The following is a 15,915-nucleotide window of genomic DNA, read 5'->3' on the forward strand; positions in this document are numbered from 1 at the left end:
AAGATGTGGCCACAAAAGAGTGTCATTGTACAATGTGTTTGCTAAAACACGAGATTCAAAATTCCCAGAAATTTGCCAGCTCTGTATTGCAAACTAGTTAGCTATTAAATATATGTCTGTTGTATCGTTGTGATCAAGAGGAGAATCACCCATTTGGACATAGTGCCTATGTTTAAAATGATACTAACATCAGTCTCTTCCAGCAGGCCTATCCAGACTATTTTTAAATTATGAATTTTAAAGCATTGATTGATTGATTTTAATATGCATTGATTTTATATATCCTTTTAACTGATGCTACACATTTAACCTGTCATTGTTCCCTGTCTTTACATATAGGGAGTTGTTGTTGTGTGCCTTCAAGTTGTTTCCAACTTATGGAGCCCCTAAGGTGAACCTATTACAGGGTTTTCTTGGCAGGTTTCTTCAGAAGGGGTTTGCCATTGCCATCCTCTGAGGCTGAGAGAGTTTGACTTGCCCAAGGTCACCCAGTGGGTTTCATGGCTGAGCCAGAATTTGAACTCTGATCTCCAGAGCCATAGTCCAGTGCTCAAACCACTACATCACACTGGCTCCTTTAGGATATGACAGTGAAATGTAAGTCCCTGATTTAGAAGGAATCATAATCCACCTCTCAAACCATTACACCACATTAACTTTCATCCATAGGGAGAGGCAGATAACAACAACAACAACTAGTCTAGTGGTTTGTACTACATTACATTTTTCCCACTGAGGAGAGGTAAAGAACATTTGTCCAGATGTTTTGGCCTACAATTCCCATCAGCCCTATAGAACAGCCAAAGGTAAGGGACTAGACGAGAATTATAGTGCAAACATTTGGAGGGACATTTTTTCCTTAGGGCCCAGGAGTACACCTATGCTATTAACAGTGATACAACAGACAGATATTCATCCAGTGGAAGTGAAAGTGCAGTAATGGGAAGAACCAGCTGCCTGTGAACCAGTTGGCAGAGTGAAGGTGTTCAACCTGAATGAAAGAAATATGAATAGATTCTGCTTGAAACTAGAATCTAGTACAGAGACCAAAGTAATTTCTTTTTCTTTTTTTTCACCTTGAGTCCCCCACCCCTTCCCCCCCCTCATATTCCCCTTCATTGTTTATCAAGAGTTTGCCAAATACTAGAAAACATCTTTTTGTAATAAAAAGAATAGTATTCTCTATTTTCCAAAGTAATTTCTTGATTGAATGGACCTGATACATTTTGACATATTAAGCTTTTTCTAGAAATAATTGAGGCTATTGACCCTTTGCTGTGACATAGGTGTCTCCCTGGTCAGAAGATTACAACTGGTTATCCATCTACCTCCATCATCATCATCATCATCATCACCATCTATGTTAACATTTTGCAATTTGGGGGAAATCATTCCTGCCTCCAGAAATTTATTTTCTGTCCATAAGCATATCTGTTTAAAAATAAAATCAGGGGACTAACAAAGATTTATTCATGCAGTCTAACACTTCCTTTGCTGTTATTGCTATTAGGTTGGCTTCAGCTTATGGCAACCTTGAAACAGAAGCCTACCTACAGCCTCAGTCACCAACATACCTACACAGGTCCTGCAAAGGCAGAGCTATGACTTCCTTGATTGAACCTATCCACCTTTAATGCACTCTTCCTTTTTTTTCTACAGCCTCCTGCTTTACCAAGTATTATTGTCTTTACTTATGAATCAGATTGTCTCATGATATGACCAAAGTACAATAGTTTTAGCTATTGGTCATTTTAGCTTCTAGTGAGAGCTCAAGACTAATTTATTTAGGGCCCATTAATTTGTCACTTTGGAGTCCATATATTTGCACAAATATATATTTCCACCACCACATTTAAAATGAACCAATCTTTTTCTGGTCAGCTTTCTCCACTGTCCAGCTTTCACATCTAGACACAGAAATAAGAAATACGTACTATGGTCTGGATGATTCTGACTTTAGGATTTAATTATATACTTTTACACTTGAGGACCTTAGCTAGCTCTTTTATAGCTGCCCTTCCAAGTCCTACCTTTCTTCTGATATTGTGATTAGAGTCTCTATGTTAATTGATGTCTGAACTAATGTCAATGTCTTCATTACTCACTGTAAAGTTATGTAAATTATCATTATTTTTGTTTCCTTGATATTCAGCCGTAATCTTGCTTTTGCATTTGCTTATGCTCCCCACATCTCAGTTTATTAATATAATACATCAGCTTCTATTTCTTGCATTCCTGCATCTCAATGTATTATGTAACACATCTTCTATTGCATTCTTTGCTTTTTGGCTTCTCTTTGTTTTGTTTTGTTTTAAAAACAAAGTTTTTATTTTTAATTCATCTGCGTCCATAGTCACCTCAGGAGACTACTTCAAACAGCGAATAAAGTGGATTCTGGCTTGTAAAGCTTAGCTACAATTTATTTGTTAATGTTTGTTGCTTTCACAACAGCAGACACACATAGCTATCCACAGGAATCTGGCTATTAGAGGGTTTGTAGTTCATTATGAACAGAGTTCCACAATATGAAGAGTCCATAAGCGTTATCAGTGGGTGGCAAAGCAAACCTACCTGTTCAACTAGTGGGTGGGAGAAAATAAACAAATGGTGTTTTGCCCATATGTCAGAAAATATTACTTGCCTTGAACAACTGGAATTTTGTAAGGCTGACTTGTCCCATTGTGCTATGCAATAAAGAGAGGAAGAAAATGTTTATTGGGTACCCCCGTGGAGAATGTATTAGACTCTCAACATACAATACAATGACCTTTTACTCTTAAAAGATGTTATTGCCTATGAAGTTATTAATCGTCCAGCAGTTTAATCCTTATTAAACCCAATTAGTATCAGTGGCCTCCTGTGGCAACAAGTTCTCTTGCCTGCTTGTCATGCCAGATCCATGCCTGTGCTGTGTGATGCTCTGTTTACATCTCTCTCTCAGTTTTATTTGCTCTAACTAAAGGTATCTGCCTTTAATGATAACAATTATGCCCACAGACAAAAGCAACAAGGAAATCTCAAAGTCCAGTGTAGGGGTAAAGAAGACCCAAAATAAATACAAGAGAAAAGGTGAAGCAGAGAGAGCTGCTGGGAACATGGGAGAAAGAAGAGAGTGGAAATTAAAAATCACATAAGTAATGTAATTACTGGCAATTCCTTACTTTTGGGAGTAACAAGTTTTTAATGAGATTACATTCCAAAATCAAAGTAGCAAATAAAAGGTGGTTACTCTAATGGCATATTGAGCAACACTTCCCACTTCCCTTCAAAACTTACTTTTTAAAGCGTGTTTTAGAAGCATTTCGACTGATTTTTTTTCAAGTTCTGTGGCATTCACTTATTAATCCAGAAGGTTTAAAAGGTGTAAAAGAGAGTAATGGAAAAGCAAGAAGAATATCAAGTAATAATAATTTACCTTTTCAACATCACAATGAGCAATGTGGCAATGAATTAATATTCAAGTACTGGAATGAGTAATTACAATATTATGTATTGTTTTTGTGTGTTTTTTCGGGCTATATGGCCATGTTCTAGAAGAGTTTATTCCTGACATTTCACCAGCATCTGTGGCTGGCATCTGTGGCTTCTCTGTGGCCACAGATGCTGGTGAAACGTCAGGAATAAACTCTTCTAGAACATGGCCATATAGCCCAAAAACCCACAAAAAAACGATGAATGCCAGATTGGAAAGCCTTCGACTTCACAATATTATGTATTAATTAAAATATTTATATCCTGCCCTACATTCTAGAATCTCAAGCCTGTGTACAGATAAAATAAATTTAAAAGTTTAAAACAATTGAAAACTTTGAACAATTAAGTAATTCAAATTGATTAAAAGCTTATTAAACATTTGCACCAATTAAAACAGGTTTTAAAAGAGTTTAAAATTATGTACATTTTGGAGTAGCTCAAAGGCCTTAAGAAAAAGTAATATTTTACTTCAGAATGAGGCTGGTGTTAACTGAAAAGACCTTTCACATTTGAACACACAAAAAACAAATAGATGTGTTGGACATGTCTTAGTGTGTTGAAACTTTCACTTTTTTTTTGGTAAAGAATCCCAACTTCTTCAGAGATTTCATGCCCCAGCAGGAGAAAGATCTGGAGCTTCCTGCAACAAGCAACATGAAGGAAGAATCTAGATGGTGGGACTGCAGATTATCTTAGCAGATGCTGAATCTTCAGGCAGGTTGTTGTGGGTCTCTTTTCTCTGAAAAGCAGTGAGCTGTACCAGTCACGTCACTAGGGAAATGTCACCCAGTGCAGTAGCTCATGGTGTCGCTCTCCATGAAAAAAACAACCCTACTTCCAAGTCACAGATTTGCAGTATACTTTGTCTTCTTTGTCTTCTTTCCCACCCTCTGACCCCGGCCCTCAGACATGCCTTCGACATCTCTGATGCCACCCCCCACACACACACACACTGCAACTAAAACTAAAATCTTTGTCACACCTACACACAGGAACATAAATGGATAGGCCTAGTCTACACAAACCCATTTCCTCCTATGTTGGAGGACTTGACCTATGCCCAAGTGAGCTGATCAGGTTACCCCCTCACCACTGATCTCAGGGTTGGGCATCCCTCTGTCTGGAGCCTTTGGGTTTGTAGATCCATTTTACTTTGGATCAACTTTGTGAACCTATCTTGGTTGGGAAGGTAGTGGCAGCCTAAGGAGAAGGAGAAAGTAGAGCCACTTTACTTTGACTTCAGAACACCTTTGTGAGTGGGATCAGCAAGGAAGGCAGTGGTGGCTTCACAGAGAAGGAGAAAGAAAAATGTCTCTTTCTCCTTGGGGCCACTGCCGCACTCCAGAGGAGGAGTTAGGATTGTTGAAACTATTGTATCGCCCATCACAATGTATGGATGCGAGAGCTGGACAGTGAAGTAAGCTGATAGAAAAGTTGATATAAAATTAACTTGTCTGAGATATGGTGCTGGAGGATGGCTGAGGAGATCATGAATAGCCAAAAAGACAAACAAATGGGTCCTAGTATAGATCAAACCTGAAATCTCCCTGGAAGCCAGGATGACTACATTGAGGCTGTCATACTTTGTCCACATCATGAGAAGTTATCAGTGGTGTCACTAGTGGGTGCGGGGGTGGGTGGGGTCAGACTGCACCAGGTTACACCTAGAATTGGGGTGACATCCAGTTGGGCCCTCATTTCGCTCTAGGGCTGCTCTGCTCCTGGGCCTCCTCTCTAGGAAGAAAACCTGGGACCGGAGGAGCAGGAGTGTGTGCTTGATCTTGCTGGTTACTCTAGCCCTGGGCTTCCTCTCAAGGAGAAATATTGACGCTGAAGGAGTGTCCCCTTTTGGCCACCACTGCCCCCGGCAGCCCCTATCACAACAAGTGATGCCTGGCATGGGGATGTCACTGGAAGGCATGACTCATTGGAAAAGGCAATTATGCTAGGAAAGATGAAAGGCAATAGAAAGAGAGAAAGACCTCATGCCAGATGGTTAGATTCAATCAGAGAGGCCATGGGCTTAAGCCTGTAGGACCTGAGCAGAACGGTGGAAGCTAGGGAGTCTTGGAGATGTCTCATTCACAAGGTCGTCATGAGGCAGCTAACAACAACAACCTGGGCAGGAATATTGCTGCAGCTATGTTTGTTAACAGCTCCAGAATCTGATTACATTTTCCTTGACTACTATCCCTTGTAACCTCATGTTACAACTTTGACTGCTTATGGGGCTTCACTTTTTGATTTGCTTTCACCTGAATACCTGCTCTCCATTTGGATCCTATTTGGCTAGACTTCAACCATTCTTCCAGAGTTCATCCAGTCTTAGCCTTACCTGAAAGAGAACAAGACAGGCATCACTTTCTCCTGCTCCAAATATATATTTATTTAGAAAGGGAGAATTACAGGGCCAATCTGTATGTTTCACAGGTACATACATGGTTATGGTTATAGCAATCTCTCCTTGCCATTTAAAATAGTAAATGGCCTTTGAGGCTGCTATTGGGAGATGAAAAGCTGGTGGGGAGTTCTGCTTAGCTTTTTTCTCTCTGTGCCATTTGTCTAATCCTAATATGAACCCTTCCTGTTTTCCCACACTCAAGAGACAACTACAGTCCCACCTCATTTAACAAAGGTTCTGATAAAGAAGCTCCTTTTTACAAACTCTTTTTACATCCACCCAGCCCCCTTTTCTCCCTGTCCACTGTTTATCTGGAAGGTTTTTGTTGTTGTTGATTTTTTAGCAGCACCAGCACTGGAAGGATGGTGAAAGAGGACAGACGTTCGATATTGGGTTCAGTACTGGGTTGCAGCAGCCTGTCCACAGTGAAAAATGCAATAAAACTGGAGCTGAGAAAGAATGACATTCTGTTCTAGCTGATCCTACTATAGGTGTATGTAAATGTTACATCAGCAAGGTAAACAGCAACTCCAGAATCCCTTACTGAGCATGCATGAGCAGCACAACAGACAGAAAGGAGAGAGCAGATAAGCCTGCCTCATCAGTTATCCCCATCTTATTTAAAAAGTACAAATCTATAGATCTGCCCACAAAGTGGAAGTCATAACAAGCTGGCAAAAGAAAAGAAAAATCACCCTGGATGCATTCTGAAAAGGGCTTTCAGGTGGTCTGTAGAAGGTTTAGATGTCTTTATTTATTTATGCAAGGTTTAGCAGAGCTAGTTATTCCATTTCACATGAGTACATAATTACTCTTGGATAAAAAGTTATGCTGACATGTGTGTAACTACTACTCTTTTCTGTTGTCAAAGATACATAGAAAACAACCAGCAACCAGATAAAGCAGTGGAGAATATTTTCATGGACAGAGGTTTTCCAGGCAGTGCCACAGCCTGAGTGGCTACCCTCCTAGGTGACAAGTAGGGTGGAAAGAAGAGCAATTCCTGTCTGTGGGTTTTGTTATAGGAGAAAGAAGAAGGTGAGTGTGTCTTCCTAATCTTCTGACTAGGAAGATGCTACTTAGTGTATTTTTCCTGTTTACTTTAACCTGTAGTTCTTCCATATAACCAGGTGTCCCTCAACAAGGAAACGTCCTGAGGAGGCTTTTCTATTGTGCTCTACCCCATGCTATGGGGTGAGGAAGGGAAGATGTAAGCAGCATGCTAGATTTGCCTTCTCTATCAGATAAATAATATGCATGAGGATACAGTCAACTCTGACCTACTATGGCCATGCTAAAAAAAAAACCCAACTCTTTCTCATAAGTCCAAAGTCCCTCTTCTCTTTTTCTTGTTATGAACCTAGTTAACACACTGGATATTCACCTGCAAGAGCTGGCTGGCTTCTTGTGCTAGTGTCCAAAAGAATAGATTTGTTGTACTTACTCTGAGCTTCAATTATTCTTTTTATTAATTTAGTTCATGACTAATGACCTGATAATGCTGGGGTCAGCTCAAGAGCTAGTGAGATCCAATGTCATGAGATGTTTAGAGTTCTGGACTGAGATGCAGGAGATCCAGGTTCAAATCTCCAATGAAACCCACTGTGTGACTTGGAGCCAGTAACTATCTCTTAGGTCCAAAAAGAAATAATCCAGTATGACACTGCTTTAAGTGCCCTGGCTCAGTGGAGGGCAAACGTGAGAATTGTAGTTTATTGTGGCACTAGAACTCTCTGACAGAGAAGGCTAAATGTTTCACAAAACTAGAGCTCCCAGGAGTCTCGAGCATTGAGCCAGGACAGTTAAAGCAGTCTCAAACTCAATTATTTCTGCCATGTGTTTAGGACCTTAGTCTAACCTCCTTTATAGGGTTCGTGTGAAGGTAATGCATGGAGGAAGAGAGACACATAGACTGCCTTGAACCATATATGCCACCTCAAGCTCATTGGAAGAAAGGTGAGTCCTGCAGAATGAGAGCCAGAACTGCATAGCTTCAAAAGATCTGCCCAAATTCGTCAGTGCAAAGAATTGAACAAGATCTGCCCCTTTTTCTCCACCTGGTGATCAGTGAATGGAGTCCTAACAACCCAAACATGAATACTACTTCTGCTTCGTCTAAGTAATTTCTCTAGAAAATGATACTTTCCCCATTTATATATATCTAGAGAGAGAAGGGGAAAAGTCATGATGTAGCAGTCTGATCCAAAAGTTTATTGGCAGAAATAAAAGAAGGGTAAGCATTCTGGGGCCAATGTCCCTGGCACTGTTCAGAACACCGTTACATTTTGCAGAGCAGTTTCATGTCTCTCTGCTTCAATTTCATCATCTGTCAATCAGACAAGAAAACTGTATTTATCTGTCCCTTCAGACAGTTTTACTTGTTAATGTTCATACAGTGCTGTGAAGGAGTAAAACTTTCTCTGCACTACAATTCTTCATTACAACTCTGTTGGAAGCTAACGGTAGGCACAAAAATGTTTTTGTTGGAGGAATGGGTGTGACTGAACAATAATGTTCTTTTATTTTGGTGGTAATTTGTTGCTGTAAAGTGAGGTGTTTCCCCTCTTGCTTCCCTTTGGATGTATGATTTCTTTTTCCTTTCCTCTGAATAAGAACAGGTGGATACTATTTGAGTTGGTGCAACAGGGAGAGCAGATTCAAAAGCCCTGCTCAGCATGAAGCAGATTGTTTGATGCTGGGCCAGTCACTGCCTCTCTGAGCCTTTTCAAACTACACAATTATAGCACTATGGTTCTACTTTAATTTTCATATCTGAATCCTGTAGGAGTCTGGGATTTGTAGTTTGAGGAGGTATTGAACCTCTCTGGTTGAGAATTCTAAATCTCACTCTGTAAACTGCAAATACAGTGGACTCTCACCATCTGTGGGCTTGCTATCCACAGATCTGTTCGGGGAAGCATTCCCAGGCACTGTGTGAATATTTATCTGATATTTGATTAGATAGTGGATGTTGATGTTTTAATTGTTGCCTGTTTTTTAACTAATTCTATTTTATATTACTACCTATTGTTTATATGTATTTTGTAGATTGTATGCCATTGGCAGGTTTTATATTTTTATTGATTGAGTTTCTGTATGTACAGCACTGTGTACATTTACAGTGCTATAGAAATAAACTATAATAATAATAATAATAATAATAATAATAATAATAAGTATCCATGGACAGCAAGCCCTGTTGTTGTCAATGGTGGTGCCTGCACAGTTCCACACTAGCAGCCATGCACATGGTCTGCTGCTGTTAGGGACAACAGGACATGTCTCATGTTTCTTCTTCTCTGCAGGGGGGTCTGGAATGGATCCCCCATGGATACAAAAGGCCGACTGTATCAGGTTTCCATATGACAGAACCATAGCAGTTAAAGTGGAGTCACAGTGCGGTAAATGTATAGTGTAACAAGAGTCTTCAGATTATGAGGAGATTGTTACATGTGGCTTTTAAATCATTATTAGGTCTGGAAAATAGTGGCTTTGATGATACTTACTGCACACCACTGTCTCTGACCCATAACCATTACTAGGCCATCCCTTTTCATTGATGTGGAAAACCTGTCAATGAGCTCTCAATAGCACAAGTCCCTAGGTGCAAAAGTCATTCCCAAGGCAATTGCATTATCAGCAATCGAAGGGTGTCAGTGTCCCCTCCTCTCTCCCCTTGCTATTCCCAAGCAGCTAGATTATCTTTTTTGATTTCTTCTCCTTAAAAAAAAAAATCAGTTAATCAAGATGGAGATAACCATCCCCAGCCTTCTGTGAGAACATAACAATTGCAAGTAGACTGCAATTGGTATGCTGTTTGTATTTAGAGGTAACAAAGCCATCTCCCATGTCTAATTAAAAAAAAACATTTTACTAGTGTTAAACTTTATCACATCTTCTGTCTTTAATTCTAATTCTATAACAAAACTATGTGTTGTATGAATTAGAATTTTCTTTTCTTGTGCGAGTTGTTTTATGTTTTTGAAAAAAAAAAAAAGAAGACTGTAAAAAGACCCTCACCTTTATGTAATGTAAAATGCAATCCTACAGATGTTTTATTGGAAATCTCAGCTGGGTTCAGGCAGATTTACTCTTGGCTAAGTGTGCATAGCAATGTAATTTCAAGGTTTTTCTTTTTTTCTGTAAAGAAATGCATGGATACTAGGTTTGTGATTATTTTTCTTCATTGTTTTCATGACTGGAGGGAAAGCAGCATGTTGTGTATGACTGAATTTAAAAACAATAATCTGGGAAGTAGAAAATGAGGATAATAATGCTGCATAGGGTTAAAAATAAAGTATGTTCCCTCAGCTACAACTTGGGCTTTTAGGTTATTATTATTTTTGGTTATAAATGGATAACAGCTGAACTAAGAGGCACCCAGGAGAGATCTATTCAGAGGAGCAGTTTGGGTTTGAAAGAGAATTAAGATATTGTGCCAAGTGATTTAGACCTTCTACACTGGATGCTTGCAACAGAAGGTGAGTGGTTTCCAAAATCTTGGAAATTCTTAACATTTCCTTCAGGTATAAAATATTAATGGCAGTCACTGAGTTACAGTTGACAGAGTATAAGTAAGCCAAGTATAAGGTTCCAACTTAACATCTTTCTTTCTTTCTTTTGGCTCCTGTTCCTGCTTTTTAAATTGCAGTTTGATAATGCTTATGATCATGATGTTAAAAATAAAAATAAAAAGTCCACTGATGATTTTTTTATTACAACAGTTAATTTTACTTGAAGGGCACAGTAGGAGGCAGCTGTTCCTTGTCAGTCGGCAATCTTAGCTAGAAGGTAATCTGTAATAATACATATTTTATCATGAGTGATTTAAAGTTTCAAAGCTATACATAATTATTTAGGATTGGGGTGTTCTATAATCTGAGGAGAATATTTTAAAATGGCAAGGTGAGACACCCCCCATTTGGCCCATGAACCATGAGATTAAACTTCTCTCAGTTGAGTGGTGTTTACTTTTTACTAAACGTCACTAAGCATCGGTGCTTTCTGACTTCAATATGTGATCTCCAGCTATTGGCAGTTTAATATAAACAGGTGATGAAAGCTTGTTTTAAACTTTGTTTTAGTCTACGTAGTTTTGATTTGCTTTACATCTGCAGGAAATGTGAATGTCCATTAACTGTTACTTGCAAAGAACTGCACAAAAAGAAAGATATTGCAAAACACTGCAAATGATAATAAAGTGTCAGAACAAGCAAATAAAAAAGATTGCAGGGTAAAGAAAGAGTAAAAGTTAAGCTTTTTAAAGGATGTTTTGTTCCTCTCTTGGAGAAGCTTAATTGGAAAAACAACAACAACCGTGATCAAGGTAAAAACAATATTCCCACCATTATGGCAGTCAAAGAATGAGAGCCAAATGATTTAATTTTCTTTTCTTTTCCTTTATTTATATCAGACTTACTTATCTATGCTAAAACTCTTCTGGACTAGACCCTATGCCTTTTGATAGTAAGTCTTGGTTTGAGTTGGCAGTGAGATACAATCATCCCTCTGTATCCATGGATTCAACCATCCATGGCTTGAAAATATGGAAAAATGTACAAATTCCAAAAAAGCATACCTTGATTTTGTCATTTTATATAAGTGACAACATTTTGCTATTGTTCTTGTATATAATGGGATTTGAGCATGTATAGATTTTGCTATCCACAGGGGATGCTAGAACCAAACCCCAGTGGATACCAAGGGCCCACAGTACTTTCTTTTCATGTTTATACAGCAATTGTGTTTGCCATGGAGTCATCCATCACTCCAGTACAAGGTTGTTGTTGTTTTAAAGAAACTGTTTCTTGGCAGTCCATTCTCCCATTCAAAAGGTACATGACTGGAAGCTTTTCTAATACATACAGTTCTTACATTCAGGTTGTGTTGGAAGTTTTTTTAAGGCGGTCAAAGCAGAGCTGCAAATACATTCACATCAACTCCTAGCAATTTTTATTATATTGTCCACTGAAAGGAAGTATGTGAATTAACAAAAAGGAAACATCCCTAATTTTTTATAAGTTTAGAAAAAAATGGTTAAAACCAAAACTGATCTAGGATTGCAAAAGATTGTCATTCCCTTCTCCTTTTGTGTCTTGTCTTTTTTAGATTGTAAGCCTGAGGGCAGGGAAATGTCTAATTAACAAACTGTAAGCCGCCCTGATAGCCTTGGCTGAAGAGTGAGGTACAAATAATAATAATAATAATAATAATAATAATAATAATATACATATCTATATATCTGGGATTTTTTTTGGGGGGGGGGTTCAGTAGTTTGCATTAAAGAAATACTGGAATCATGTGGTTCACTAATTAAATTGTATGTATTCATTTGACTCCATTTGGGTCCAAAAGCTAGGATTGAGTGTTCATTTGAACTTTAACTTTAAAAATTCATTGCCTTGTGCTCTGGTGGCTGGTGTCTTCCAAGTTAGTGAGACAGTATATCCACTCTGCACTTTTTCCAAACTACTGAGCCTATGAAGGGGTAAGTTTCAGCAACTTGGATAGCTCCTGAAGTGAATTCACTGACATGGAAGTCAACACTGCCCCGGTGTTTCTTGCAAGAAACAAGCAAAATGTGATTAAAATGTGTATCCACAGGTAGAGAGCCAGAGTGGTTAGTGGTTTGAGTGTTAAACTCTGGAGACCAGGGTTTGAATCCCTGCTCAGCCATGGAAACCCTCTTGGTGACCTCAACAAGTCACATTCTCTCATCTTCAGAGGAATGCAAAGGCAAACCCCCTCTGAACAAATCTTGCCAAGAAAACTCCCTGATAGATTTGACTTAGAGATGCCATAGGATAGGACTTGAAGTCACACAAAAACATTTCACAGCTACATACCTCAGAGGTGTAAGCACAAGTTCTCCGGTAGAAGTACATGGGAATTTAAGCACTTCTTTTTCACACTTAATACATGTGCAAAGCACCATTGTAGTTGGTATTGCTGCCTTCTTCAAGACAGTGCCCTACAAAACTCTTGGACTACAGTTACAACTTCCTGCCGCCATTCTATGGAATGGAGGGAATTATAATCCAACACATCTGATTGGTATACTATATTTAGGGGGTCAAACTGGTTATAGACAACAGTGAAAACCAGCCCCTTTGGACAAATAGGGTACTGCCTCCTTCCTGCCAGTTTAGTACCTAGAAATATTGCACACATTTCTTCCTGCCCACAGTAGTACCCAGCTTGACAAGGGCATCAAACCACTTTGTTCCCACTCTTATCTCCATTTTTAACACTTCCCTTTGCTCTTTCTATTCTCTCTTCATTTTTTTAGTTTGTAAGCCCGAGGGCAGGGAACCGTCTAACTAAAAAGATTGCATGTACAGTGCTGTGTAAATTTACAGCGCTTCATAAATAAAGGTTAATAATAATAATAATAATAATAATAATAATAATGGTCTGTGAATTATGACCATCCCCCATTCTACTTGTAGGAATTTTTTCTTTGGAATTTTTTCTTGAAATTGGCCAATACAACTTGGGTGCAAAGTGTCATGATTTTCCATGACCGTCACCCAGCATGATTTTCAGATGAATTACAACTAGTCTCCTCCTTTACTTCTAGTGAGTTGCATCCACTCTGCCCCGGTCCGGAATTGTGACTTAAAAGCATTAGTACTGCAACTCAGATAGGAGCTCAAAACACTCTGTCAAATCCTGAAGTTTCAAACACTTTTTGATTCTTGTTGTCATAAGACACACAGACACTTACACAGAGACATATTTCTTTATTGTTATAGATGATACATATGTAGGAATGCATATTGGGATGCCACGGGATGCTTGGGCAAGAAAGAGAGGCAACAATGCACATGCTGACATGTTTTGACAGTACTCTCTCCTTCTCTTGGTCTAAGGACTAAACGGGATGTGATATTATTGATGACAGGCAACCAGCAATGTTATACTACAATTCCCATCATTCCTGAACATTGGCTAGGACTTATGAAAACTGTAGTCCAAAACATTTGGAAAACCACACCATCTCTACTTATACTTTTTTAAAATAAAAAACTCTTTCTTTTAGAACCATGTAAGACAGTGAGGAATGAGATTTTTATTTTTTTTTAAAAAAGGAGCAAAATGCAAAAATAAATCATATACAATAAGGGATGCATGAGGGTTACTTCAGAGAAGTTATTACATCCCATGTTAGACAAGATAAATCAGTGCTGATCACTGGAGCTGAAATGGTTAAAGACACAAGCATTTTATTGGAATCTGTTGTTTGTTAAAATATTGTAACCCTGCAGGGGATGCTTAGCTTTATTTTTGTTTTCTTCTACACAGCTAAAAAAACAGTTGCAGGATGAGAGTCAAAGTCTGTCATTTGGTTTCCAGCTTTGTTCCTGGGAGCAAAAAGAGCTGCCCCCAGAAACAGCAGTGTAGGAGAATCTGAAACTTGTATTACTCATAGGACTTTATCACATGGGGGGGGGGGGGGGAATAAATTAAAGAGGATTTATCCCGGCAATAACCAGGTAATAGCCAGCAACAAATCATTCATGAGATTTCCCCGTGAATGATTTATTACTTGTTATTACCTGGCTATTGCCAGGAATAAGTCCTCTTTAATCATGACGGCATGTGAAAATCTTCAACGCGATCATGCAATTTTCACAGGCTAATGTCCATTTAAACCCCTGCTTTTCTACGTTTCCCCCTGTTTGATAAAGTCTCTAGGTTGCTGAAGTTGCCTGTAGCAAGCCAACAGAATGCAACATTTTGGCCGACATCTCCAAACACCATAATTGTCTGGCAAAGATCTGGGGTAGAAACTGGAACCTGCAACAGATTCTTAGTTTCTGGAGTTGCTTGAATCATACCACAGCTTCCTTTCTAGAGGAGAGGAAACAGGGACCTACTTACAATATAAAGCAAGGGTGGGCACATATGACTCCGGATACTTTTGTATGGCAACTTCTATAGTCCCTCACCACTGGCTATATTAAGTGGGGCTGTCAGAAATTCCAGATGTTACAGAGCTGCAGATCCCACTATCTCTCACCACAGGCTGTACTAGCTAAGGCTGATTTATTTATTAATTGCATTTATATGCTACCATTCTCCTGGAAAGGGACCCAAAGCAGCCACAGATAAAAACAGTTTAAAACTTTACAATAATAGAAACATTAAAACAGTTAAAATCATCTTGCTAAAACAATATAAAATTGCAATAAACACACAATTTTTTAAAAACATGAATAAAACACACACCCTGTATAAAAGCCTCCCTGATGATGATTACATATTAAAAGCCTACTTCAATTTGCAGTTGAACTGCAGCAGCAGGTCTGCACTTTGTCTACCTTTTTGTTAAGCCCACAACATCTTGACAGCCACAACTATCCACCAGATCCAGTGAAAACCCTGTAGATAGATTTTCATTAAACTCTTGTGTGTTCCTTTTATCTCCATCTCATGAAGTTTTGGGTAAGGGAGGTTTTATGGTGAAGACAGGTATGTTTGGGGTGATGGCAATGCCAGGCCCAGGTTTTAGCAGCGACCAGGAGTGCATTTGCACAGTTAAAGCTGGTGCACCAACTATGTCCATTCCTGAAGAAGTCAGATCTGACCATAGGAACACATGCCTTTGTTACATCCTGTTTGGATTACTGTATGTGCTCTACGTGAGGCTTCCTTTCAAAAGTGCTCAGAAACTCTAGCTGGTCCAAGGAACTGCAGTCAGATTGCTGAGATGGGTACAGTGAGCACAACATGGCTGCTGGTCTATTTCTGGGTACAATTCAAAGTTCTGGTGGTGACATATAAAGCCCTATATGGCTTGGGCCAAGGCTACTTGAAGAATTGTGTCTCCCTGAATGGGCCAATTAAAGTTCTACAATGTTCTGGTGAAGCCCTTCTCTCTGCCCTTTCCACCTTCCCAGCCTCATTCCGTAGGACCAAAGGAGAGGGCCTTCTCAGTGGCTGCTCCCAGTCTTTGGAAGTTCCTCCTTTGGGAAATCAGGATGGCTCCCTCCATGCTCTCTTTCCATTGGCAACTGAAAACATTCTTGTTCAACTAG

Source organism: Sceloporus occidentalis, unplaced genomic scaffold (assembly GCF_023333645.1).
Source record: "Sceloporus occidentalis isolate IW3139 unplaced genomic scaffold, rSceOcc1.0.p SCAF_5, whole genome shotgun sequence".
Taxonomy (NCBI): Eukaryota; Metazoa; Chordata; class Lepidosauria; order Squamata; family Phrynosomatidae; genus Sceloporus; species Sceloporus occidentalis.